Source organism: Lepus europaeus, chromosome 1 (genome assembly GCF_033115175.1).
Source record: "Lepus europaeus isolate LE1 chromosome 1, mLepTim1.pri, whole genome shotgun sequence".
NCBI lineage: Eukaryota > Metazoa > Chordata > Mammalia > Lagomorpha > Leporidae > Lepus > Lepus europaeus.
The window spans coordinates 79,333,871-79,361,610 of record NC_084827.1 but is presented as its reverse complement, the minus strand read 5'-3'; the positions used below and the strand labels follow the sequence as shown (position 1 = coordinate 79,361,610).

Sequence of the window (27,740 nt, the reverse complement as noted above, 5' to 3'; positions counted from 1 at the left end):
TGGAATATGAGAAACAGGGGACCTGGAGGCCAAACTGACATAACAATATTTATCTAGAAAGTACTCATGAGGATGATAAAAACAAGAACAAAGATATATATATAGAAAAAAAAAAACAAACAGGATAATTTTCATGATCTGAAGGATGACACAAGTTCACAGGTAGGCCTCATCAGCTGCCAAGAACAATTACTGAGCAACGAACTAAACCTAAACACATGCTGGTAAAACTTCAGAATTACATTAGAAACAAACAAAAAAGAAAGAAAGAAAATCTAAAACTTCCCAAGTTACCTACAAAGAAGTAAATCAAACTGAAATTTGAATGCTGAGACAGGGATAAATTTTTAAAGTGAATTCATTCATCATCATATTTACTTAAGAATGAAGGCCAAATGAAGGACACTTTCAGACACAACTATATGAAAAGTTTTCCACTTTACACTGAAAACTACTAATCTGATATTCCAAATTCAGTGAACTTTAAATATTTATGTTACACAGCTGATGAGTTTAAAAAAATTTAGGGGGTTGGTGTTGTGTAGTGGGTAAACCACAGCCTGCAGTGCTGGCATCCAATAAAGGCACTGGTTTGAGTCTCAGCTGCTCCACTTCTGATCCAGCTCCCTGCAAAAAAAGCAAAAAATAGCACGAGTACTTTTGCCCTCCCACCTATGTAGAGAAACTGGAAGAAGCTCCTGGCTTCAGCCTGGTCCAGCCCTGGCTGTTGCAGCCATCTGGGGAGTGAATCAGTGGATAGAAGATCTCCCCATCTCCCCTCTCTTTTCCTCTCTCTTTCAAATAAACAAATAAATCTTTAAAAAATAAAAAAAGTTCAACATACTCTCAATATACATTTATTTACAAATTAAAACACATATCCTTGTGCTGAATTAATATATTTACTGCAAAATATACCAAAATTAACATAATCAGAAAAAAATTTACATAATTCACTTATAATATTCTGATACTTTACCACATTATCTTGTGAACCCCCCGCTTTTTTAAATATTTATTTTATTTGACAGGCAGAGTTATAGACAGTGAGAGAGAAAGACAGAGAGAAAGGTCTTCCTTTTTCCGTTGGTTCACTCCCCAAATGGCCGCTATAGCTGGCACTGCACCAATCCGAAGCCAGCAGCCAGGTGCTTCCTCCTGGTCTCCCATGCGGGTGCAGGGTCCCAAGCACTTGGGCCACCCTCCACTGCCCTCCCAGGCCACAGCACAGAGCTGGAGTGGAAGAGGAACAACCAGGACTAAAACCTGGTGCCCATATGGGATGCTGGTGCCACAGGCAGAGGATTAACCAAGTGAGCCACGGCACTGGACCTGTGAACTCCCTTTAATGTGGATGCCTCATTGTGAAGGCCACATCCATGAGAAAGAAATACAAGAAAGAAAAAACATGAAATTAGAGCTGAACACTGCAGAGGAAGAGAAGGAAACTAAAAACATAACAAAGAGAATCCACTGGAATTTGATATTTGGAAAGTTTCTATTGGTAAAGTTTTCTTGCACATAATATTTTATTTCATGCTCTGTGAGGCTATTCCTTTTTGTTCCAAAGCATTATATTTTGTTCCAAGTTATTATATTTCTAGTTTTAAAAGTGAAAGAGAAATTAAAGGACAAAATGCAAATACTTTGATGATATAAAATGAACTAATACTAATAACTGGTAGACTGGGGAAATAAAGAGAACAAGACTATCATTCACAAAGAGCTAATAAAAATAACATTATTGGGGCCGGTGCTATGGTGCAGCAGGTTAAACGACCTGGTCTGAAGCGTAGGCATCCCATATGGGCGCCGGTTCTAGTCCTGGCTGCTCCACTTCCAATCCAGCTCTCTGCTATAGCCTGGGAAAGCAGCAGAATATGGCCCAAGTCCTTGGGCCCCTGCACCCACGTGGGAGTCCCGGAAGAAGCTCCTGGCTCCTATATTCGGATCAGCGCAGCGCCGGCTGTTGTACCCAATTGGGGTGTGAACCAGCGGATGGAAGACGTCTCTCTCTGCCTCTCCTCTCTCTGTGTAACTCTGACTTTCAAGTAAATAAATAAATCTTTAAAAAAAATAACATTATTGTCAGAAAATCACTAATATACCTAAAAGCAAGCACAGTTAACAGTGCGGAGCAGAAAGGGATTTCCTATCATTTTACTCTTTTATATAATATGAAAAACAATGTAATTTTTAAAAAAATGGATTGTACACAGTATATAATACAGTATGTCAATTTAGAAAACTGAAATCAGTTACTGGTTACCAGTCAACTCACAGTAAACATTTCTACTACCTAGCCTCTTTTCACATACTGTCTTTCACTACAGAATTTTAGGTATATGGTTACCTAAAATTTCTGAAACACAAAGACTAGCACAATGCTTAATGTTTGTTTAAAAATAAAAAGGAAAAGAGCCTAAGTATACAGTTTGAAAGAATTAATGAAACAGCTAACTCAACTTACACACAAAAATAACCATCATCTTGTAGTTCTATCCACTTAAAACTAGTTTACCTGCAGTTGACTAAAATGTGTACTAAATGGAGAGAACATCTCTGAAACAGAAATAGCTGTGAATTTCAGCCGAATAAGTATACTAAACAGCAGCATATCTGGACACCAGCACTATTAAGACTATAGGGGGGCTGGCGCCACGACTCACTAGGCTAATCCTCCACCTGCGGCACCGGTATCCCGGGTTCTAGTCCCGTTTGGGGTGCCAGATTCTGTCCCAGTTGCCCCTCTTCCAGTCCAGCTCTCTGCTGTGGCCTGGGAAGGCAGTGGAGGATGGCCCAAATGCTTAGGCCCTGAATCCACATGGGAGATCCGGAGGAAGCACCTGGCTCATGGCTTCAGATTGGCACAGCGCCGGCGTGGCTGCCATTTGGGGGGTGAACCAATGGAAAAAGGAAGACTTTCTCTCTCTCTCTCTCTCTCTCTCTCTCTCTCTAACTCTGCCTGTCCAAAACAAACAAACAAACAAAAACTATAGGGGTACAAGTTTGGTGCAGCAGTTAAGATACTGCTTGCGGGGCCAGTGTTGTGGAGTAGTAGATTAAGCTGCTGCCTGTGATGCAGGCATCCCATACGGACACTGGTCGGAGTCCTGGCAGCTCCACTTCCAATCCAGCTTCCTGCTAATGCTCCTGGGAAAGCAGCGGAAGATGGCTCAGATCCTTGAGCCCCAGCACCCACCCTGATGAAGGTCTTGGTTCCTGGCTTCCACCTGGCCCAGTCTTGGCCCTTGCAGCTATTTGGAGAGTAAACCAGCAAATGGGAAGATCCCTCTCTCTGTCCCTCCTCCTCTCTCTGTAACTCTGCCTTTCAAATAAATAAATAAATCTTAAAAGGAAAAAATAAAAAAACAAGGCTTGCAATGCCTGCATCCCAAATCAGAGTGCCTAGGTTCAAGTCTTAGCTCAGTTTCCAATTTCAGCTTCATGCGAATGGCTCAACAGCTTGGGTCCCTACCACCCAAGTGGGAGACCCAGACTAAATTTTCAGTTCCTGGCTTTGGGCTGGCCCGGTCCCAGCTGTTGCAGGCACCTGAGGATGAAACAAGGGATACATGATATCTCTCTGCCTTTCAAATAAAATACTACACTTGATCTTAGCCAAAAGGCCGAGAAGCGATGCCTTTCAAATAAAATAAGAAAAACAATTTTAAAGAGGAATAGAGAGGCAGGTCCAGAAGATAGTGAAGGATACAGCAATGGCAATAGCTGAGCCATCAAGAAAAAAAATTCACTGGGGATGGGGAAAAATATTTTCCTTCCCAGCTCTATGCATTCCTAAAAAGGGGTAATCAAAAGAGCTAGGAAGAGAAGGAAAAGAGGTGATAAGCACGTGAAAGTCATGGACAGTGGTGACCAATTTGCAGGAATTAAAAGATATCGTACATTTTTTGGGAAGTGTCGTGGCAAAGCAGGTTAAGACTCTGCTTGCAATGCTGCCATCCCATTTTAGAACACTGATTTGAGTCCCAGCCGCTCTACTACCAATCCAGCTTCCTGCTAATATTCCAGCAAAGGTGACAGAGCAGATGATAGCCCAAATTCTTGGGCCACTGCCACAATGGAGTTCCTCGCTCCTGCCTCTTGCCTGGCCCAGTCCTGGCTGTTGCAGCAGTTTGGGGAGTGAACCAGTAGATGGAAGCTATCTATCAATCTCTATTTCTTTTTCTCCCTCTCTACTTACTCCCAACCCCATCACTGTCACTCTGCCTTTTAAAAAACCTTAAAAAAAAAAAAAAAGTTGTACATTTTCCATGAAATTTCTGAAGATTACTCTTACTAAATTTGAAGTTAAAAAAAAAAAAAAAAACAAATACCATTTACAAAATAGTACTTATTTTACTGCCTTCAAAAGTAATTCAGTATTACAAAATGATCCAGAGAACACCATCAGGGTTAAGAGTTTGGGTCCTGATTTTAGACTTGAATTTAATTCTAAGACAATGTAAGCTCTCTGGAACTCAGTTTTTTCATCCATAAAATGGGAATAATAAATGGCAATTACTGCAAATTACTCTCGTATTGGAGAAATATAAAGAAGACAACTATTATAGTGTCTGCTACATAGAAAACACTCAATAAATTAGTTTCATGTGTATCAGAATGAAACTCAAAGAACTAATACACAAAATACAATAATTTCATGACTCACTGCTTTTTCAACTTCTCACCTGGCTCTCCTTCAACTATTACATCAGCTATTAACTCTGCTGCTCTCACACTGCTTATCTCTTTTTTTATATTTTTAAATAGATTTTAATGCTTTATTTATTTATTTGAAAGGCAGAGTTAGAGAGGGAAACAGAGAGAGAAAGAGACTTTCCACCTGCTGATTCACTCCAAATGGCCATAATGGCTGGGGATGAGGGAAGCTGCAGTCCAAAGCCTTGAATTCCATCTGGCTCTCCCAAGTGGGTGGCAGGGACCCAAGCACTTAGGCAGTCTTCTGCTGTTTTCCCAGGCACATTAGCAGGGAGCTAGATTGGAAATAGAGAAGCTGGAACTCAAACTGGCCGCCTATATGGGATGCCTATGTTGCAGGTGGTAGCTTAACTGGCTGTACCACAGCACTAACCCCATGCTGCTCATCTGTAACAGCTTCTATCTGCCTTTTAATATAAGTGATGGAGAAGTGCAGCTTGAAACAGATCGGTGTTCAAAATGTCTCTCTGGAACTGTGTAATTTTTGAGGGAACTTCCTGAAGTAATGAAAACTCTCTGTATCTTAATTGGGCTGTTGATATACAGGTGAACAAATTATTTTCCTTTACTGGCCCTTGGCTTTCTCTTCTCAGATGTATTCCAACTCACAGAAAGACTATGTAAAAGAGGTTAAGGTCTATAAAGTACTTAGGGGAGTTCTTGCATAGTTACTTGTCAATTCTGGATCTAATATTAACCCTAAGCATTTTTCAAATTTACCTGAGCCCTAAAACATCCAGCCAAAATAAAACCTACTTTTTTTTCTCTCTTTCCCAAATTCTTGTTTTGGGAAAATATGACCAAATATTTGATCAAAGTTTACCTCATCACAGTTTTTTTTACAAAATCAAAATGGATTTTGGTCTTCCTATTTCTTCTTCTGATTCCTTTAGTGATGGTGAGAAATTGTTACCTTAAATTACTTGAGACTTCTTTATCCATAACTTGCCCCAAGGTTAATCTACCATAGTTCATTCCTGGAAAATTTAATGCTTCACTGAAAGAAACAACAAAGTACCCAGTTGTCAGAAATTACAGTTGTAATAACTGGTGAAGGTTCTGAAAGATATGCATCAATTTTGCAGTATGTTCCTGACAGCCTCTAAAAATAAATAATCCCGCCTCACCGTTTCAACTAGCCTTAAAAGCTTATCAAGAAATTACCCTTACCAGTCTACATTATTATTTCCCACATTTCCCTTTTGAATACAAACATATCTTACAAGGGGTCTTAATTCTACTCTTTGAGACTAATCGTGTTATGTTAAAGTAACAGTTCCTTTTACTGGTATTCAAGTCATTTTTCAAAATGTCTAAGAAATGCTCTTTGTTCCAGGACTCTGGAACAATTTCGTATTTGTCTAATATTTACTGAACAAATATTTATTAAATATATAAATAGCTCAGGCAATGGTTAAGCGACGATTACAAAGATAAGGTCAGAGAAGTAAATTCCTAACTAAAGATGAAGCAGAACTGCTAAAATAATAAACAGATCGTTCTTACCTCTGTGAAAGATCTACATAAAGGAATTGGGAGCAGTGAGAGTTCTTCCAACTTGCTACTGCTATTTCCAGACCACTTTTTTTGTTTGTTTTTGTTTTTTAAAGATCTATTTATAGTTATTTGAAAGAGTTACACAGAGAGAGAAGGGCCTTCCAAAGCTGGAGCTGCGCTGAAGCCAGGAGCCTCTAGGGCCATCTTCTATTGCCCTCTGAGGCCATAGCAGAGAGCTGGATCTGAAGTGGAGCAGCCAGAACTCGAACCGGCACCCATATGAGATGCCGACACTGCAGGCTTTGGCTTAACCCGCTACGCCACAGTGCCGGCCTCCAGACCACTTTTCTATACTTCTACCCAAACTGTTTGGCACCTGCGTGAGTCAAATATTATCCTCTTCGCTCTTGCTACACACCTGTCTTTGAGTGAGGCTGCCTTACTGAGAATTTCAGCCCTTGTCTCCCTCCATAATCTCCTTCACTATTCCCGACATCACCTTGGATAACACTTCATGCCACCAGCAAAGTTCGTCTACCTTCCTGAATAATCTCACCTATTTAAATTGGCAATGTTTTCGAAAATAAACTTATTACCTAGACTAGCTTAACCAACTCTGAAAATAAACCTTAGTATATCTTTTTATAATAGAATTTATTCTCTTAAATTTCATATATTTCATATATAAAAGTTTGTTTACCTTATATAAATAAAAAACAGAATATATTCTTATTCTGTCAGTTTTAATCACTCAATACCTCATCACTAATATTTCCTTGACCCATTCCCAGTTTCATCATGATCTCCATTATGGCTTCATTTCCTTCTTTATTAAACCCCAAACTCACAATGCTCAAACACTTCTCTTCAAACACTCTCTAGCATGAATGCTACCATTCTATAAATCCTACGTTCTACATATCAATCTAACCACCTCTGCTCCTTTATTTGAATTCAATGATATAGAAAATCTTAAAAAGCAGAATAGCAGCAACATAAGTGTATGTTTTCTTTAAACATGTACTTCCAGTTTTTAGCCAACTGCTAACAAAACAATTTGTTCCAAAATAAAAAGTATTACCAAACAATGAAATAACTGTCTATACATTTACACATGAAAATACCATAGTAAGAGCTTTCAGATTACTCTCTCCAATATGGCAGTTAATTTAACTTAAATAAAATTTGAAATGCAGGGGCCAGTGCTGTGGCTTAGCAGGTAAAGCCGCAGCTTGCAGTGTTGGCATCCCATGTGGGCACCAGTTTGAGTGCTGGCTGCTCCTCTTCCGATCCGACTCTCTGCCTATGGCATGGGAAGGCAGTGGAAGATGGCCCAAGTTCTTGGGCCCCTGCATGTGAATGGAGAACCGAAGAAGCTCCTGGCTCCTGGCTTTGGATGGGCTCAGCTTCAGCTGTTGCGGCCATCTGGGGAGTGAACCAGCAAATAGAAGATCTCTCTCTCTCTGCCTCTGCCTCTCTAACTCTGCTTTTCAAATTAAAAAAAAAAAAAAAAAAGCCACCTCTTTAAAAAATTAGAAATGTAAATCCTCAGTGGCACTAGACTCATTTTAAGTGGTTGCTATTCATGAGGAGCTACTGACAACTATATAGGGAAGTAGAGATGACAGGGCATTTCCATCACAGCATAAAGCTTTATTAAGTAGTGCTACTCCACATGTTCTATGGCAGGACTTAATTACTATTTCAGTTCACATAACCAGTTATTTCCCACTGACTCCATGTATTGCCTTTCTGGTGTTTCATGAATCTTACAAGGCACAGCACTGAACATGTTCTATGTTCATGCACTCTAAGTTGCCAATAAGGGCAGTGGCATCAAATACATCTCTTCCCACTACCAAAGACAGAAAGGAATTAACTTCCCCTAATCAGTAGTGCCCTAACCCATGTCTAATCATGAAGATGAACCCCTCCCCAATATTGTCATTAAAGGAAGGTATTGGTTACACTGTACCTGGAAAGAGTTAGGGAAACAGAAGTATACTTAGTGAATGCCTTTCAAGTTTTATCACCTGTGAAAGACAAAACTCTGATCTTCACATGTGTATCTCCATATCACTAAACTAGACTATGGCAGAAGTTAGATGTAAATAGTTTAACAAAAACACCAAGTTTATTTTAATTATTTTAATTTTAATTCAACTACCAATACTACTATTTCATTAAAAAATAAATATCTAGTACAAAATGCTAAACTGGACAGGATACAGGGCAAAAGGCCCAAGTTGGCACTGCCACCTTTTTAGACCTCTAAGTTATGAAAGTACTAGGAAGAAAATATGACTTAGAATAATAGGTAGTAAAAATGTATGTATATTTCTCTATCATGGACATGGAGTGTCCATAACCATCAAAATGCCTTAACTCTCATTTTTAAAAACGACATAGCTGTTTAGTTTACAAAGAAAAAACAGAGACGGAGGGGAGGAGAGGGAGGAGAAAAAGGAGGAGGAGATGGGATGGGGAGGGGAAAGAGGGAAGAGAGGGAAGGAAATAAGGAGAAGGGAAGGAACAAAAGTAATACAGTGTTAGGTACAGGGGTTAAGACATTGCTTGGGACATTTGAATCCTATATTGCAGTACCTGGATTCCAGTCTTGACTCTGCTTCTGATTCCAGATTCCTGCTAATGCATAGCCTATTAATGTGCACCCAGGTAGGCAGCAGATGATGGCTCAAGTAGTTGAGTCCCTGCCACCCCTGAGGGAGACCTGATCTGAGATCAAAGTATTTGAGGAATGAACCAGCAGATTACAGGTCTATCTGTCTCTGCCTCACAAAATAGATAAATAAAAGGAAAATGAGCCATAGAAAGTGATGCATTAGGAGAATCCTGTATTTTAGTAGTTTCTTCTGCAATGGCTTTACACATGGCCAAATTAGACTTACCAAAAGGAAGTCATTGCCATCTACCTTTCAGTCTTATGTTTTACAAAAGAAACTTCACAGGAATACCTGAATGCCACCTCAGCTCTTCTGATTATGAGCTGATAATTTAAAGATCCCTATGATTAAGGAAAAATCAGTAACTACTTACGAATACAAAGAGCACAACAGTTCTCAAATGACAGCTCTATCTTGAAAAAGTACTTTGTAGCAGTAAGAAATGAAGACAGATATAAAATATTGGCTATAAAGTTAGGCAAGGGCTGTAGCGTAGCAGGTAAAGCAGCCACCTGCAGTGCCAGCATCCCATATGGGCACTGGTTTGAGTTCCAGCTGCTCTGTTCCGATCCAGCTCTCTGCTGTGGCCTGGGAAAGCAGGAATGGCCCAAAATCTTGGGCCTCTGCACTCGTACGGGAGACCTGGAAGAAGCTCCTGGCTTCTGGCTTCGGATCAGCACAGTTCTGGCCGTTGAAGCCATCTGATGAGTTAACCAGCAATGGAAGATCTCTCAAATAAATAAATAAATCTTTAAAAAAAAAAGATCACTCTCTCTCTCTCTCTCTCTCTCTGCCTCTGCCTCTCTTGCCTCTCTGTAACTCTGCCTTTCAAATAATAAATCTTAAAAAAAAAAAAAAAAAAAGTTAGGCAGGGACCAGCATTGTGGTACAATGGGTTAAGCCACTGCTGGTAAAACTGGCATCAACTATCAGTGCGGTGGTTCTCAAGTCCCTGCTGCTCCACTTCCTAGCTTCCTGCTAACAATGCACCTGGGAAGGCAGTGGATGATGGCCCAAGTACTTGGCCTCTGCCATCCATGTTGCAGTCCGAGATGGAATTCCTGGCTCCTTGCTTCTGCCTGACTCAGACCTGGTTGTTATAGCCCATTTGCAAAGTGAACCAGCAGAGAGATCTGTGTGTGTGTGTGCATGTGTGTGTGAGAAAGAGAGAGAGAGAGAGAGAGAGAGAGAGAGAGAGAGTCACTCTTTCAGATAAATAATTTTTTATTTAGGTTAGACATATGAAAATGTTAGGACAAATTATGGGCTTACCTAAGTTAAGAGTCTATCTGCGTGTCATTAAAAAAACTAAAAAAGTTTAAAAAAACTAATTATTATCCCCAAAAGGTACAGGAATTGCACTTCTCTCCATATGATTCTAACATAATCTGTACTCATTAAAAAATAGCTATAATCCTAACACTGGAAAGCATACACAGACAGAAATATGTTTTGCATCCTTAGTTTTCACTATATAATTTAATTATGAATTAGACAGATTAGCAACACTTCCTTCTGTGAAACTTTACAAAAAACTCCACAAGTAAGAAGTTAAATATAAAACAACATACAAGTTGGGGGTTTGGCATAGCAGTTAAGTCGCCACTTAGGAAACCCACATCCCATATTTGGAGTGACCGGGCTCAAGTCCCAGTCCTGTTTCTGATGCAGATTCCTGGTGATGTGAACCATGGGAGACAGCAGGTGATGGCTCAAGTATTTGGTTTCTTGTCCCCCATGTGGAAGACCAGATTAAGTTCCTGGTTCCTGGCTTCAGCCTAGCTGTTGGCAGCATTTGAGGAATGAACCAGAGGATGGGAAATTCTCTCTCAGTCTCTCTCTTTCAAATAATAAATACATTCATATGTACAGAGAGTACACTGTGGGTACATAATAACGTTTATTATCTCAACTTTACTTTCAAGTTCTGAAAACTGAGTAAGCTCTATTAGGTAGCTAAGTGTTTTCCTTCTTTAAAGGGTAGTAAAACTTCACCAAATAATGAATAAATGCAACTAACAATCTGGGTAGACAGTCAGGTAAGAGCCAAGTACATTCCAGCATTGGGTAATTAAATCTTTGGGCCAGTGTCACAGACTCACTCAATAAGATGAAGGGGTCTACAAACTTTCCACTAGCTTGCAAAATCTTCAAACCTTTCCTATATTTAGCAAGTTAGGCAGAAAAGCACCATTTGTCAGAAAGGCAATAAACTAAATTGTGAAACTATAATTTTCATGACCTCTCATTTTCATTAATCTTACTTCATATTCTGTATCTTATCAATCTGCAAAGCAACCAGAACCATCTGATTGGTTTTATGAAAATAACATAGGTCTGTATTTTACTTTTCTTTGGTGTGCAAATGGAAGGGCCTACAGGGCAAGGAATGGGATGGGGGTAGATGGAGAGTCATGCTTATTGTGAGAACGCTTGTCTCTAGTCAGGTGATGCTCTGCTCCACCTCATGACTCAGAATGTCAAGAAGGCCATCAGAATATACAGAACTATAAGCCAAATAAACGTCTTTACAAAGTTTTTTAAAAATGCAACCATGTTTACCTTCAGAAAACAGCCTACCTGCACCCACTGGAATGGCTAACTAAATGAGACACAACATCAAGCAAACATCATAGAATATATGGAACAACTAGCCAACTATTTTTGAACTATTAATTGACATGACTACTTCAGAAATACTGAGGAACATACAATAAACTGAATAAAAGCACACACATGACCCAAAAGTTATACCATAAACTATGTTCCCTAGATAAATATATGTGCACCAAAAAGATCTCTCTACCTCTTTCAATTAAAATTAAGATAAATAAAAATTTAAAGAAACATGGGTCTGTAATAGTAAAAATCTTTTTAAATACTTCTGAATAGGTTTATAACGCGATCGATAGGAATTTTAAGTATACTGAAGGTTATTTTCAAGATGTCCACAGTAACACATCAATACTGTGACTAAATACATAAAAGGAAAAAGCAGATTTCAACTGAAACTGTCTATGTAGTATTATTTTTAGGAAAATAAAAATATAATTTAGATGTCAAAACTGTCCAGACTTTAATCACATGGGTTTTAAGAGACAAATCAATAGTCTTTGTTGCATGTACAAAGTATCAATGAAACATTTGGTAAGGTCTTTTCTCCCTCCTTTAAGTAATCACCTACTTATATACCTTAGGTTACTATAATTAACCAAAACATACACAAAGCATTCAACTACATGAAAAGCACTACTCTAAATGCACATATAATTCATTTAGTTCTAACTATGAGGCAGTATCATTATCATTTCCACTTCACAGAGGAGAAAATTAAAACTGTAAGTAACTTGCATAAAATCACAAAGCTATTAAAGAGCAGGACAGCTGCATGCTCTTAACCTCTACATTCTACTGCCTGGATAGCTCTGGGAAAAAAAGGACTAAATTGTCCAGATTTGATGTTGAGAGGTTAGTTGTTATGAGAACCATGAGAGATAATCATAAAATGAGGGGGCAATAATTCCACCATTCACTAATTCTAAAACACTCATTTTTGTCACACTTTTAAAATTCTGAAATTAATACTATCTTATAATTGTAACCGTATTCTCTCTCTCTCTCTCTCTCCAGAGTACATAAAATAATGACGCATCTATTAATTAACAGTAACTACAATTCAAGAAATTGTAGTAGTATCCATTCCTCATGGGTTAGTGATAAGGGATAAAATATTTGAAGTACCTGATACAATGTCTCAAGCAAATGCTTTAAAAAGGATACTTTCTTCCTTTTAACTAAAAGGATCTGTGAGCAAATCCAGTATAAAGCTATCTTTACACTGTAATGAACTGTCAAGTCCATGTTGCAATAAACCTGGCTATACTCTGCTGAGAAAAAATACTAGCTTCATTATACAACTTGAAGAAGAAAATGTTTATGAAAGTAGAAGATAGAGGCATAATAAGAGTGAAAATAAATCAGACATTATCAACAATATTAAACATAATCCAAGATATTCCCAACAATACTACTGGATTCAAGTGAGTTCTCAAATGTCATTGATAAAATATGTAAATTAACAGTATTTTCAAATAAAAAGATGCACTTTGAAATGTAATCAGAAAAGACCAATCTTAGTTTGTGTCCACGTACCAATGGGCTTTTCTAACAAAACTGGACATAGTCAACTTGTTACAGTAAGTAACTAGTTAATAAAGGTTTAAAATGATTATAAATGTTGCCAATCAAAAATTTAATTAAATGAAATTCAATCCATTAATAAAGTATTTGATGTTTACTGTATTTACAAGACATGGCAATTTCACAGTAAATTTTTATCCACTGTTTTCTCTGTGTGTTATATAGTAACTATTTAACCATTCAAATGAATTCCCCCTAAAACACAAGAAATTCCAAATGATAACTAAAAATACACTCTTACTTTAAAGCAATCTTTACTTTAAAAACTAAACTTTACAGTCATGAAGTTATCAGGTAAAGAGGGGCATTATACAATGAAAAAGGTTTAATTTTGCAAGAAGACCTAACAATTCTTCACAAGCAGGCATCTAACAAGAAAGTATCACAAAACCTGAGGAAAAACAGAAAGCCTTGCAAGTAGAATTAGGTGAAACTACTCTTATAGCTGGATACTTCAGCAACCCTCCTGCAGAAATGGCCAGATATAAGTAGGTGGAAAGTCACTAAAGTCATAGTTGAACTCAACATGCCATCAACCAACTGGATGTAAAAGACATTACAGACTGCTTCATCCAACAACAGAACACATATTTTTCTTAAGCTCACACAGAGCATTCACCAAGAAAGACTTCATTCTGAGCCAAAAAACACATCTCAGAAATCATACATTGCTTGCTCACAGACCACAATGAACATAAATGAGAAATCAACAGCAGAGAGATAGATGGGAAATTCCAAAATATTTGGAGGTTAAACAGCACATTTCTAAATAACACACAAAGATCAAAGAAGAAATCTCAACAGAAATTTAGATATATTTTCAGCTACATGAAATTCAGTTCAACTTATTGAACATATCAGAATGTATGGAATGGTTAAAGTAACATTTAGTGGAAAATTTTTAACACTGCATGCATATATAGTCAGCTCTTCCTATCTGCAGGTTCCACATCCAAAGATTCAACTGATGGTAGATTTAAAGTATTCAAAAAAACCCAAAAAAATTCCAGCTGTACTAAACATGAATTTTTCTTTAAAGAATACAGAATAATGGCTACTTACATACAGCATTATTAGAAATAATCTAGAGATGATTTAAAAGCTATAGCAGAATGTGCTTAATAAGCAAACACTACACCATTTTCTGTAAGGGAACTGAGCATCTACATATTTTGGTACCCACAGTAGTCCTGAAACCAATACCCTAAGGATACCAAGGTATGGCTGTATTAAAAAACAACAAAAAAAAAACAAATCTAAAATCAATCATCCACACTTGCACCTTAGGCAAGTAGAAAAGAAAAGCAAATCAAAACTAAAAGCTTATTTTCTTGAAAAGATCAATAAAGTTGACCCATTTCTAGCTAAGCTTAACAACAAAAAAGAGAGAATACAAATTATTAACATGAGAAATGAAAGAGGGAACATCACAACAGATTCCATGGGCACTTAACAGATAATAAACAATATGACCAACTCTTTTTCCACAAATTCGACAACCTACAAGAAATAGACCCATTTCATGAAAGACATGATCTGCAAAAATCACACAAGAACTAGACAATCTAAATAGGTCCTTATCCATTAAAGAAATTAAATCAATAAATACCTTTCCAAAATGGAAAGTACTAGCCCCAGATGATACTGATGAATTTCAACAAACATTTAAGAAACTATACCAATTCTTTATAGTATCATTTAGAAAATAGGATTAGAGAAAATACAAGGGTACTTCAAAAAGTTCACAGAAAATGTAATTGAATATGAGTTCATCTTAGTGCAAAAATTTTTTAAACTCATAATTTTTCCATAATATTTTTCAAGAGCTATATTTGTGTTAAAATGGGTATTTAATTCCATTTTTTCATGAGTATTTTGAAGTACCCTTCTATTTCCTAATTCAATCTATGAAGCCAGCCACCCAAATACTAAAATCAAACAAAGTCATTACAAGAAAGCTATAGATAATTATCTCTCGGGAAAAGAGCCAAAAATCCTCAACAAAATATTAGCAAATAAGTCCAATAATGTTAAAAAAGAATTACCACAACCAAGTAAAATGTATCTCAGGTATGCAAGGCTGGTTCAATACTTGAAAATAAATTAATCTATAAATGATTTAAAGTATATAGGAGGATGTGCATAGGTAATATGCAAATACTATGTATTTTATATAGGGAATTTGATGTAAGGGCTATCCACAGTCTAAAGAAGAAAAATATGGGACAGTTTACCTACCAGTTAAGATGCCAGTTAGGCACCCATGTCCCATATCACTGTGTCTGGGTTACAGTCCCAGACCTGTCCCAATTCCAGTTTCCTGCTAATGCAGACCTGGGGAACTGGAGGGATGGTTGAAGTAGCTGGGCCCCTACCACCCACGTGGGAAATCTGAACTGACTTTTTCACTTTTAGCTTTAGCCTGGGCCAGTTAGGGCCACTGTAGGCCTTTGGGGAATGAAGCAGCAAAATGGGGGGTGGGGAGTGGGGAAGGGACGTTGTTCTCTCTCCCCAATCCCCACACTCCTTCTCAAACAATAGATAAAAACGTTTTTTAAATGTCATGATAGGAGCCGCTTTGTGCACAGCAGGTAAAGCCGCCACCTGCACAGAAAACATCCCATATAGGCACCAGTCTGAATCCCAGCTGCTCCACTTCTGATCCAGCTCCCTAACAATGGCCCAAATCCCTGGACCCCTACTACCTATATGGGAGACCCGGAAGAAGCTCCTGGCTTCAGCCTGGCCCAGCGCTGGCTTTTGCGACCATCTGTAACTCTTGACTTCCCAATAAAAAAATAAATATTTAAAAATAAATAGATAAATGTCATAATCATATCAGTAAATAAAGCAAAGAAACTGACAAAATCCATCACCCATTCATGACATGCACTCTCCAAAAACTATGAGAAGTAAGGAACTTCCTCAACTTGATAAATAATACATATAAAAATTTTACAGGTAACATCATACTTAATCATAATGACAACAAACTAGCTTTCCCACTAAGGTCAGAAAAAAGCAGGAATGTCCCCTCTCATCACTGCTTATCAACATTGCATTGGAAGTCCTAGCTAATGCAAAAAGACAAGAAAAAGAAATAAAAGGATACAGACAGGAAAGGGAAAACTATAAATGCTTTTCTTCAAGGTTAAACTGGCAAAAAAAAAAAAAAAAAAAAAAACCTGCTAGGACTAATGAGTAATTACAGCAAGGTTCTTAGACACAAGAGTAAGTATGTAAGTAGTCAAATCATTAAAAAGAAAGACCATTTATATTAGCATCTGCAATACTGAAATACTTTGGTAAAAATCTAACACAATATTTCCAAGAACTATAGAAGGAAATCACAAAACTGATTAAAGAAATCAAAGGACTAAATAAAGGAGAAATAGTCCATATTCATGGATAGAAAGATTGAATATTGTCAAATATCAGTTCTTTCAGCTCTCCTCAACTTGATCTACAGATTCAACGCAATCTCAACAAGTTATTTTGTGGATATTAGCAAAGTAATTCTAAGGTTCACAGAGATAGACCTAGACCAAGGACCAGAATAGCCAAGACAACACTGAAGGAGAACAAAGTCTAAGGACTGAGACTATCCAATTTTAAAATTTACTGTAAGTCACAATAACCAAGATATTATGACATTAAAAAATAAAATATTTTTTCTAATACTTAAATACTTGATAGAGTGTGCAGAACAGAGGGGAGAGGTTACAAATGCATCTTACATTAAAATTTGCTTCAGAAAACATTCAGACAGTGGACTGACCTCTTTGTTAACAAATCTGAAATAGTATTTTAAAAGCTGGATACTACTTTTTAGGTATACTATAAACTTTCAGATGTCTATTACCTATTTAGAGTAGAATTCCTTTTTTATAATTTTATTTGAGAGGCAGACGAGAGCAGGAGGAAGACAGGGAGGGAGGGTAGGGGAGAGGGAGGGGAGAGATGGAGAAAAGGAGAGCTACATAGGGAGAGAGGGAGGAAATGGAAAGGGAGAAGAGAGAAGAAACTCCTTAGAGAACTCCCCAAATGCCCACAATGGCTGAGGCAGCAGCTGGACTGAAGCCAGGGGCACAATCCAGGTCTCCCACATGGGTGGCAGAAGCCCAATTACTGTCTCCTGGAGTCTGCATTAGCAGAAACTGGAGCCAGAAGCTGGGGCTGGGAAGTGATCCCAGGTTTTTAACTAGGGTATCTTAACTACTAGGCTAAATGCCCACTCCCCTTTTTGTTTCTAATTGTTTTCCTTAATCATTTTTTATTATTATATTGGAAGAAAGCACACCCAAATTTTCCAAACATATTCATATTGCACAGATGAATGTTTGTATCACACTTTAGCTTCAGTTTATATGCACAACTTACCTCAACCACAGTTTGAAGTAAAGCAATTTTGTATTTTAAAATATATTTAGCAGATATTTTAAAATCTGCTAGCTTTTCCTATGTAAAATTCAGTCTCACATAACTATATTTCACAATTTAGAATATAATGCTAATAATTATTCTGCCCTCCTTTAGAACATAGTCATACAGACAAGTCTAAGGAATATTAAATAGAAGCTATACTTATGTTTGTATATAGACAAAAGGCTTGTAAAAGTAGGCCTGTAACAAACAACACAATATATGAAAAATATACAGTTGTTAGATAAGTATGCAGTAAGACCTACGAAACTAAAAACGATGAAGACAAAAGCAAGATATTAAAATAAATAAGATATTAAAATTGCTTCTACAATTACTCCAGAATGTATTTCAGAAGAAACTTTTGATAGAACCCACCCCCTTTTATTTTAAAGTAGATATCTTCTAGAATTTTATATGCTGTATTTTTAAAATCCATTTGACATTTTTCTACTATCCCACTATTTTCTAAAAAACTAACTTTGCCAATTACAGTGTACTTTAGAAAGTAATTCCCAAAGACGAATTATGTTTTACTCATAGACCAAGAGAAATGTTGGGAAACTTTAGACTCTGTGATACAAAACAACTATACATAACAGAATAAGCTATCAGGGGACTGTTTTCATTCTACCGAGCCCAAAAGTACCGGGGAGTGAACCAGTGGAAGATATCTCTCGTCTCTCCTTCTAACTTTGACTTTCAAATACATGAATAAATCCTTAAAAAACAAAAATACCTTCACATTTGGTGACTACATGAAAGATGATATTAATCAAAAAAGTAAACACAACAAATGGAGTAAATTCAAATGAGAAAAACACTCTATCTAAGTATCATTTTCCTAAACTGTCATCCCAATGCCCTTAAGTTTCCAAGGAACCTGAAAAAACTAAATGACAACACTAATCACACTAGAACAAATATTTGTTTAACTGTCCATTGTCCCTAATTCTGAGTTCTAAACATTGACCTAAAAGTCTAGTATTGAGTGTCTGATAAATAGTATTTTAAAAATATACTCCTAATGAGGTGAGAAAAAAAGATTTGAGATCCTCATAGAACATCTAGATGGCAATAAACAAACATGGGAATAAACTCAAGAGGGAAGATACATGGTTCATGCTATAGATAATTTTATTCTAAATTTAGAACGGTAGCTTTGGCAGATTAAAATAAAATTCATCATCAAATAGTTTATAGATGGACTGACGATAAAGTAATATATAATTTCCTTCATGCAACTAAATCCAATGCACATTTTTACTTCTCAACTGATTTCTCAGCTGCATTCAAAATAGTTAACTAGCTACTTCCTCTTTTTACTCCACTGCCTTGGCTTCAGTGCTGTCTCTTTGATTCTTTGTCTCAATGTCTGAATGTTAAAGACTCCTAGGAATCAGCCCCCTTATCTTCTCTGTATATGTTCTCCTTAGGCCATCCCATCCCTCACCTCAAGACATTTATTATAGGTTATGCACTGACTATTCCCAAATTCATCTCCAGTCCAAATCTTTGTTGAGCTCTAGACCTATATATCCAAATGCTACTTACTAACCACCCCAGCTTTTATATCTGTCAAGTTTAATAAATCTCAAAACATCTCTCCTTCCTTGAAACCAAAAACTATTCCTTTCCCAGTATTCCATATATAAGACACAAGGGCTGCTAGCCTAGAAAATCAGCCTTCTCCATTCAAATCTAATACACCAAATCGTATAAATTTTACCTCTCAGATTATTTGTCAAATCAAGCTACTCAATCACTGCCATTCTGGACCATAATTTTATCATCTTCTGCATAAACTACTGTGATAGTAGAGCTCAATGCTATTCAAGGTGTGACCTATGAACTAAAACTGGTATACAAAACCTTGTATAGCAATTTGACAAGCCAAAACATCCATTTTATTGCATTACTAACTGGAAATTAAAATAAAACTAGCCCTTCACCACAGGTATGTTTGAAAAGCCAAACTAACTGCCTGCATTTACACTTGCTTCTCTCCAATATGTCCTCTACAGAACAGCCGAGTAATGTTTTTAATACAAAACTGTGAGCGATGTATTTAGCTATTTAAGAATCTCTGACAGGTTCCTATTGCTTTTAGGATTAAGTACAAAATGCTTAGCATGGATTCTAGCCATTGTGATCTGTTCTAATCTCATTTCCCATAAACCTGCCTCTTGTGCTAAAGTCTAATTCCTACTGGATTTCACAGTTGTAGAAACCTGAAATTGCCACCATCATTTGGGTAATTTAAGGTTATACTTTAGGTTTCAGCCCTCACATGATTTATTTAGATAGATAGATAGATAGATAGACAGACAGACAGATGTATTCATTTGAAAGCCAGTTACAGAGAAAGCAGAAGACAGATATTCCACCTGCTAGTTCACTCCTCAGATGACCACAATGGCCAGACAAAAGCCAGGAGGTTCATCCGCGACTCCAATCTGGATGGTACAGGCCAAAGCACTTGGCCCATCTTCTGCTGCTTTTTCTAAGCCACTAGCAGGGAGATGGATTGGAAGTGCAGCAGCCAGGACAGGAACCAGTGCCCACAAGTTATGCTGGCATCACAGAGGGCAGTTTTACCCACTATGCCACAACACAGGCACCTAAACACGATTCCTTTAAACAGCATTCCTTGATGAACTGGTGGGCATTTATTACTTACAAAATAAATATCCTTTATAGCAGTGATCACTAAATAGTTTTGTAATTTTTTGTGTAGTTTTTTTATTCCCCAATGAACTTTTGCTTGCATGAATACAGGTATTCTTTTATTCATTAACGTGTGTCACCAGAACCTGGCAGAGTACCTGGCACAAATGAGTTGTTCAATCACTTGCAAAGCAAACAAATTCAATCATGAAAAGATACAGTGAACGGGACCACCAACATAATTCCTTCAATATCTGGTGATATACATAGGACTGGCGATGAAACTTGCGTATTGAGCATTTTACAAAAGCTAACTCTCCTTTTTTTCCCTAAGCATCTTAAGAGGACAGGGAAAGCCCACTCTTGAGATTAAATTTTTTTAAAAAAGATTTATTTATTTAATTGAAAGGCAGAGTTACTGGGGGCAAGGGGAGGGGAAGGGGGAGAGAGACAGACAGAGAAAGACAGAGAGGGCTTCCATCCAATGGTTAACTTCCCAGATGGCCACAATGGCCAGAGCTGTGCCGATTCAAAGCCAGGAGCCTGTGCAGGAGCCCAAGGACTTAAGCCATCTTCTACTGTTTTCCCAGGCCACAGCACAGAGCTGGATAGGAAATGGAGCAGCCGGGACTCCAACCGGACTCCATATGGGATGCTGGCACTATAGGCAGTGGTTTTACTCGCTATGCCACAGCACCGATCCCCGAGATTAAATTTTTAAAAATAAATTTTCAGTGGCGAGGAGGGGGAAGGGGACCTCAACCTACACTTACTGAGACACACCATTTGGTCTCTGGTCTTCGTAAGGATTCTGTTGGTTACATGCCTGAAGAGGGAGGCGGATTGGCCTTCAGCCTGTACCAACTTTGTTAACCAACTGTTGCAGGCTCTGAAATTAAAAATGATCTTGAACCCATAAAAACACAAATTTTCAGAAAAGTGAAGAACTGTCTCTAATGTTCCACCAAAAAAGTAGAACATACAAGTGACTAAAAAGAGGGTAACAGACTCTAAAACCATATTGTCTGACTGCACTGCTTACTAAAATACGTGACTGTGCAACTTAAGTAATTTCTCAGGTTCCTCCTTTGTAAAATGGGGATAAAACAATGCCTTATTTGAAAATTAGTATGTAACCAACTGAAAAACAGTACTGGGCACACTGTTTTAAAAAGTGTTGGCGATCACGATCTTTACTAATAATATCAATCCTCACTTAAAATTTTATCTGCTTGTTCATTGTTTGTCATGTCAGTGCCATACTAGATTACAAACCAGCAACTGTATGTTATTATTCTTTGACAGAGTTTTTTTTTAAACCAGAGCTCTGCAGGAATTAAACCTGAAAACTGGATTGGGTGACTATTACATCTCAGTAATGTCATGAATGACATACAGCTAGCACCATTCTAGGTATCCAGGAGCTGAGATAATTCATAATGTTTCTTGGATGCCTAGAGGATTGGGGGCTTGATTTTCCCAGAAACTATCATTGAGAAGGACCATTCTCAAGTACCCAAAATGTCTGGCACACAGCAGGTACTCTTCAAATATTTTTGGAAAGAATGACTACAAGACAGAGTGAATATCAGAAACATCCAAAAATGCAGGGGGAAATGAATTAGAAGTTCATTTTTGTGCCGAAAATCACTGAAATCAAATAAACCAGGAATTTTCAAATGGAAACTCTGAAGGATTCATGGAAAATGTGTAATATAAAAAAACTGTGCATACATTTCAAAACTTTGGGCACCAAAATAATTTTTTCAGCCCATTATTCTACAAGCTTTTAGAAGTAACCACATAGTACTAAGCAGAGTTGATGCTAAATGTTAATTTTATTCTACCACTTCGGTTTCTATAAGCTTTAAAAATTTAAATCTAATTTAAAAATTAGATTCTAGAGGCATTATTTTTCTTCAACTCATGCTGTCTTGCACTATTCAAGTCCAAAAATGCAGAATACAGACAGTAAGAAACCAAAATACCAATGCTGGCAGGAACTATGTGGAAACAGTCAAGAGGTAAAAGGTTAAATATGGATATGTAAGGGAAAGCAAAAGTTACTGTAGGCCAAGGAATAGCATTAGCAAATGTAATGTCACCCAAAGAATGGAGCCCTTTTCACTGGTGGTACAAAAATGACTCTAGGATATAGGTAAGAAAATATTATGTTGATAATCTAACATATGCACTTATTTCCAATGGAATTAGTACTTCAAATTTTTACTATTAGAACAACACTGAAGTAAATAATGTCTATTTAGATTTTTAAGTGAATAACCTAAAGATGTAGTAACTAAATAATGAGGTAGGCAAACATGCCAAAAATTTTCAGGATTTCAAACAGTGAGTAAAATTAAGTAAACACGAAACAAAGTTATGTGAAAATCAATGAATCTAACAGGTTAAGAGAAAAAAGCCATCAGTCTTCTCTGAATGAAGCCAAAGCTACTGATTTAAGATAAAAGTCTATGGATATGAAGAGTATCACCAGTTCTGAGTATTTAATTTGCAATGCTAAAATTCTTCCAAAACCCTCATTTCCCACTACAATAAATCTGCTAGACACTGTAACTTCTCTTATTCTCAAAAGAAAGACAAAATTTCAGAAGATCCAAATAAGTATCTGACTTGTCTACAATTCGATAATTTACTTGAAAATACGAAATTAAACTTCCGTATTTTCCAAATCAGAAGAAATTAATTTACACAACAAAACACAAACCATATCTACATCAAAAAAGTGTTACGTGAAGAATGAGAAGAGAACTTTTCAGTCCCACTTTCTTCTCTCTTAATTCACTTACCAAGCCAGGCTAAGAAGTGATAGAGAACATTTGTCAACCCTTTACCATGTGGCAGCACTGTTCTAAGCACTCTGTCTGCATTAACTTGTGCAATCACCAGCACCACCATTTCATGAGGTATATCCCTACTCCCACTTTATAGCTTTACAAATAGTGAGGCCCAGAAAATATCTTGCCCAGGAACTCATGGGGGGGGGGGGGGGGCAGGAGTTTGGACCCTGGCAGTTCTACTACTGAGAATGATCTACTAACCAGCAGGCAACACTTCTCTCAAGAATGATGGGATAATCCGAAATATTCCAGTAGTTCCCAATAGTCCAGAAGAGATGTACTTTTCTAATGTATGAACCTTTTAACTACTTGGGTTCCCAGACTAAGAAACACTAGATTCAATTTAAAGGGAAGTAGGAACATGACCACTGTAGTAGGCCAAACTAGGCCCAGGACTATTCATACATAGACAAAGCCTCAGAAGTCTCCTAAGGATGGCTGAATGACAATGTCCAGTCAGGAAGGTAAAGAAGCAAAAAGTTAGGAAAAGCAGAAAGTGAATCTTATTTCTACTGGGCCCTGTGACTGCACGGGAAGAGAAAATTCCACCATCCTTTTCCTTTATGTCCGTCAGGGCACAAATATGCAGACTGAAGAGGAAGAACTAGGGGAAAAGGGTAAGCAGCAGGAGATGACAGAGATTTGGAGTCTTCAGTATTTGGGCCCTGGCCCGCAGGGTTAGCTCGCTGTAGCCTGGTAAATGGGAACGAGCATGTGTGGGTAGGCAAGGCTGTGCTAGTGGTAGGGAGGCTGAGCGCACCGCCACTGCGGTGCAGGTACTGGGTGGTCTGCAGGGCTGAACCCGCACCAGGAAATGGGCAGACAAGGCTGAGAGCTCCGGGGGTCGGGCATGGGGAAGGAGGAACCTGGACGCTGGTGGCGTGTGAGGGGGGAGAGTATTTTCCATATGGGCAACACTCCCGGCGGGCAGGAAAAGACCGGTACAAAGGGGCAGCCGTGGAGGTACGTATACAGCCAGAGAAGAGGGAGAGAGGCCGCGCAGGAAACTAAGGGGTTCCTGGCAGGCGGAGGCCGGGCAACCCAGAGACCGGGGAACATCCCGGGCCGAGCAGCAAAGGCAGGAGGCAGCCCCCGAAAAGGCCCAGGTTGCGCCGCAGCAGCCGTGGCTTGAGGGCGCCGGGAGGGGACGGAGGCCGCCGGGGCCCGGCGACGCACGGGGAGGCCGGGGAGGAGGAGCGGGCGCCCGGGGCCGCGCGGGGACCCCGGCGCGGGAGGGGCACCTACCCTGACGTGCGGGGCGGCGGCGGGCAGTCCCGGCGACGGCTCCTCTCCCGCTGAGGCGGCGGCCGCGGCGGCCCCAGGAGCCGAGGCTGTGATGGCTGAAGTGGCAGGGGTGATGGCGGCGAGTCGCTGTGGCGGCCGCCTCTGCCGAACCGCATCCCTCCTCCCCGGTCCGCCCTTCTTCTTTTCCCTATCTGTCGCTCCTAAACTTCTTCCCCAGGATAAACAAACCCGCCACCAGGGGCGGCCGCCTCCGCCGCTCCCGCCCCCGCGCTGCCCCTCCCGCCCCGGGACCGTCCGGGCTCCGGCTTCCGAGTTACGACTCCAGCCTCGGCCCCTGAGCCCGAGAGCGCGCGTGCGCGGCGGCGGCGGCGGCGCCGGCTCGCGAGGTTCTTCCCCCTCCAGCGCCCGGGCACTTCCGGGCGGGCCCGGAGCCGCCGCCGCCGCCTGGCACCGGGCGCCCGGCTGGGCGGGCTGTGCAGCTCGGGGCGTCCGGGCGAGGCGCGAGGAGGGGCCTCGCTTTGCGGGGACCGTTTTCAGGCAAGCATAAGACCTTCCTTGCCCACTAAGAAGGCGCGGAACATGTGCTCCGGCTTTCCTGTGGCCGTGGCTGTCAGGAAAGCCACGGTGCGCCTTTTTGCTGAGCTCCTGTCGCCAGCCCAGAGCTCCGCGAACTGCTCAGACAGCGCTGTAGACTCCAGTGGGAGCCCGTGTAGACAGAGCAGTGCCACAGTGGACTGGTGTCCAGTTGGAGGGGATAAGCCTTGCCTGGAAGGCTAAGGCTCAGGCTCGGGAGGGGACGGGCGGGCCAGGATTCCTGATGTGTGTAGAGCAGGCGGCAGTCCTGGGCAGGACAAGTCAGTGTCTACAGAGATGAGAGGATGGCTTCGTGTCCTCAGACTTTCAGAATTCAGAGAACGGGGCGGCCAAAACCTTCTTATGCAGCACATGCATGAGAGAAAGGTCCTTAATCTGGCTACAGGAATAAACCATTTACAGAGGATTGAAGGGTTTTGCCATAGCAGGCGTGAATGTCATTGAAGGATTTTTTTTTTTTTTTTTTTTTTTTTTTTTTTTTTTTTTTTTTTTTTTTTACTTTCAGCGTTAACCAACTTTTGATTGCTTACCTGCCTTCCCAAGAAAAAGGACAGGGAGGAAAAATATGTTTTAATAGTTTACTGTGTATCACGCCCCGCATAGACTTGTATCATTTCCTTTAGGGCACTCAACAACTCTGTCACTCTATGTTAGAAATCATTCCCAGCCTACAAATTAAGTAACCAGGACCAGGAATGAGAAGTAACTTATCCAAGATTATTGGAGTTTGAAAACTGGGCAGGCAGTGGGGCCTTAAGCTGCTGCCTGCCTGTGACTCCAGCATCCCATGTGAGTGCCTCTTCAAGTCCTGGCCGCTCTACTCATGATCCAGCTCCCTGCTACTGCACCTGGGACAGCAGCTTGGTACCCTGCCACCTGTGTCGGAGACCTAGATGAAGTTCTGGGCTCCTGGCTTTAGCCTGGACCAGACCTGGATGTTTTGGCCATTTGAGGAGTGAAGCAGATGGAAGATTCTCTGTGTGTCTGCCTGCCCATCTTTCCCTTTCTCTCTGCAACTGTGACTTTTCTCTTCTTCATACTATTTGTTGAACTCTGCTTAACAAAGAGTTAATGATATGTGTATAAAGTCAATTGAAAATAGATCCCAGTAAAAAATAAGAGGGAGGAGGAAGTTTGTAACTGTAAAGCTCTATAGTTGTGCATACATTCCTACAGACTTACCTTTTTTTTTTTTTTTTTTTTTTGACAGAGTGGACAGTGAGAGAGATAAAAGAGAGAGAGAGAAAGGTCTTCATTTACCATTGGTTCACCCTCCAATGGTTGTTGCAGCCAGCATGCCGCGATAATCCAAAGCCAGGAGCCAGGTGCTTCCTCCTGGTCTCCCATGTGGGTGCAGGGCCCAGGCACTTGGGCCATCCTCCACTGCCCTCCCGGGCCACAGCAGAGAGCTGGACTGGAAGAGGAGCAACCAGGACAGAATCCGGCACCCCGACCAGGACTAGAACCCGGTGTGCTGGCGCTGCAGGTGGAGGATTAGCCTATTGAGCCATGGCACAGGCCCCAGACTTACTTCTAAGAGTACAGTTTAAAAACTTGCCTTGGGACCCCAAATCCCATTAAGCTGGGTGGTAAAAATGCAATCTTAAGTGTTAAACTTTGACCATATTAAGTGCTAAAGTGATCATATAGATATGATTGTTAAAGGGATCATATAAATAAGATCAAATGTGTGGTACTACTACTAATAATAGAATTAAAAAGGAGAGAATATTCCAACATGGGAATCAGTCCACACAGCAGACTCATAGAATGACAATCCCCTTAAATAGCACTCTGACCTCAAAATTAGCCCTTAAGGCATTCTGGTCTGGCTGAAAAGCCCATGAGAGCATTTCAGGCATGGAAAGCCAAGACACTAAGGCAAAAAAAGTCCTACATTAAGAATCTTTGTGAGAGATCCCAGTGGAAAGAAGTGGCCATCAAAGGAAGTACTTTTCTTTAAAAGAAGGAAAACTTCTACTTTGCTTATGGTCTTGTCTATATACTGACAGAGTTTGTGAATTCAAAAGACTTCCATAGCTTTGGCAGCTCATGTCACAAGCCCCAGGTGACTACTGATGTCATACATAAGAGTGTTAATTGTTAAATTAACAACAGGAGTCACTGTACACTTCCTATGCAAGATTTATGTGCTCAATGAGTTGTATTATGAGAATTAATTGTAAAACTTGTTCTCAAACTTTGTGTGTGTGTGTGTGTATGCAAGTTGTTGAAATCTTTACTTAGTATAGAGTTGGTCTTCTGTATATAAAGTTAATTGAAAATGAATCTTAATGGAGAATGGGAATGGGAGAGAGAGGAGGAGGTGGGGTGGGAGGGCTGGTATGGTGAGAAGAATCACTATATTCCTAAAGTTGTACTTATGAAATTTGTACTCATTAAATAAAAAGTTTCTTTGGGAAAAAATTAAATATATATATATATATATATAAAATAAATAAATCTTAAAAAAATTGGACTGGCAGAGTCCCCTCACTTCAAATTAGTATGAAAACCTCAGTCACATATTTAAGGCACAGAACTAGGGTTACATTCTCTACCAAAAGTTTTTCTTTCTAAAATAAGATTGGCTTCACTGTAAAGTTTGAAGTTGCCTTGGGTTGAGTTAGGAGAATATTTATGCAGATAAAGCAGCTCCAAATGTTAAAAAAGCAGAAGTGGAAGTGAGCACAGCAGGGAAGGGGGCTGGTAGGGAGGAAGTTTTAATAAGTATTTCAACAGACCCAAACACCAACAATGACCAGTTAAAATACACACACACACACACACATGGTAGGGCTCTACTAACTTTGTGATGTGATAGAAACAGTGAAAATCACATAGAATT

The 27,740-nt window shown here is 39.4% G+C and overlaps 1 protein-coding gene and 1 pseudogene across 1 annotated transcript in view; both read right to left on the bottom strand.

Moving 5' to 3' along the window:
* Window positions 1–24,535, bottom strand: part of SPOPL (speckle type BTB/POZ protein like) — a 62,087-nt gene extending 37,552 nt beyond the window's left edge. Inside the window, exon 1 of the mRNA XM_062186224.1 lies at window positions 24,299–24,535. The gene's annotated coding sequence lies outside the window, so the exon portion shown is untranslated. The remainder of the gene's footprint in view (window positions 1–24,298) is intronic.
* LOC133768832 (U2 spliceosomal RNA) lies at window positions 3,485–3,641 on the bottom strand (annotated as a pseudogene).
* Window positions 24,536–27,740: the final 3,205 nt, after the last annotated feature.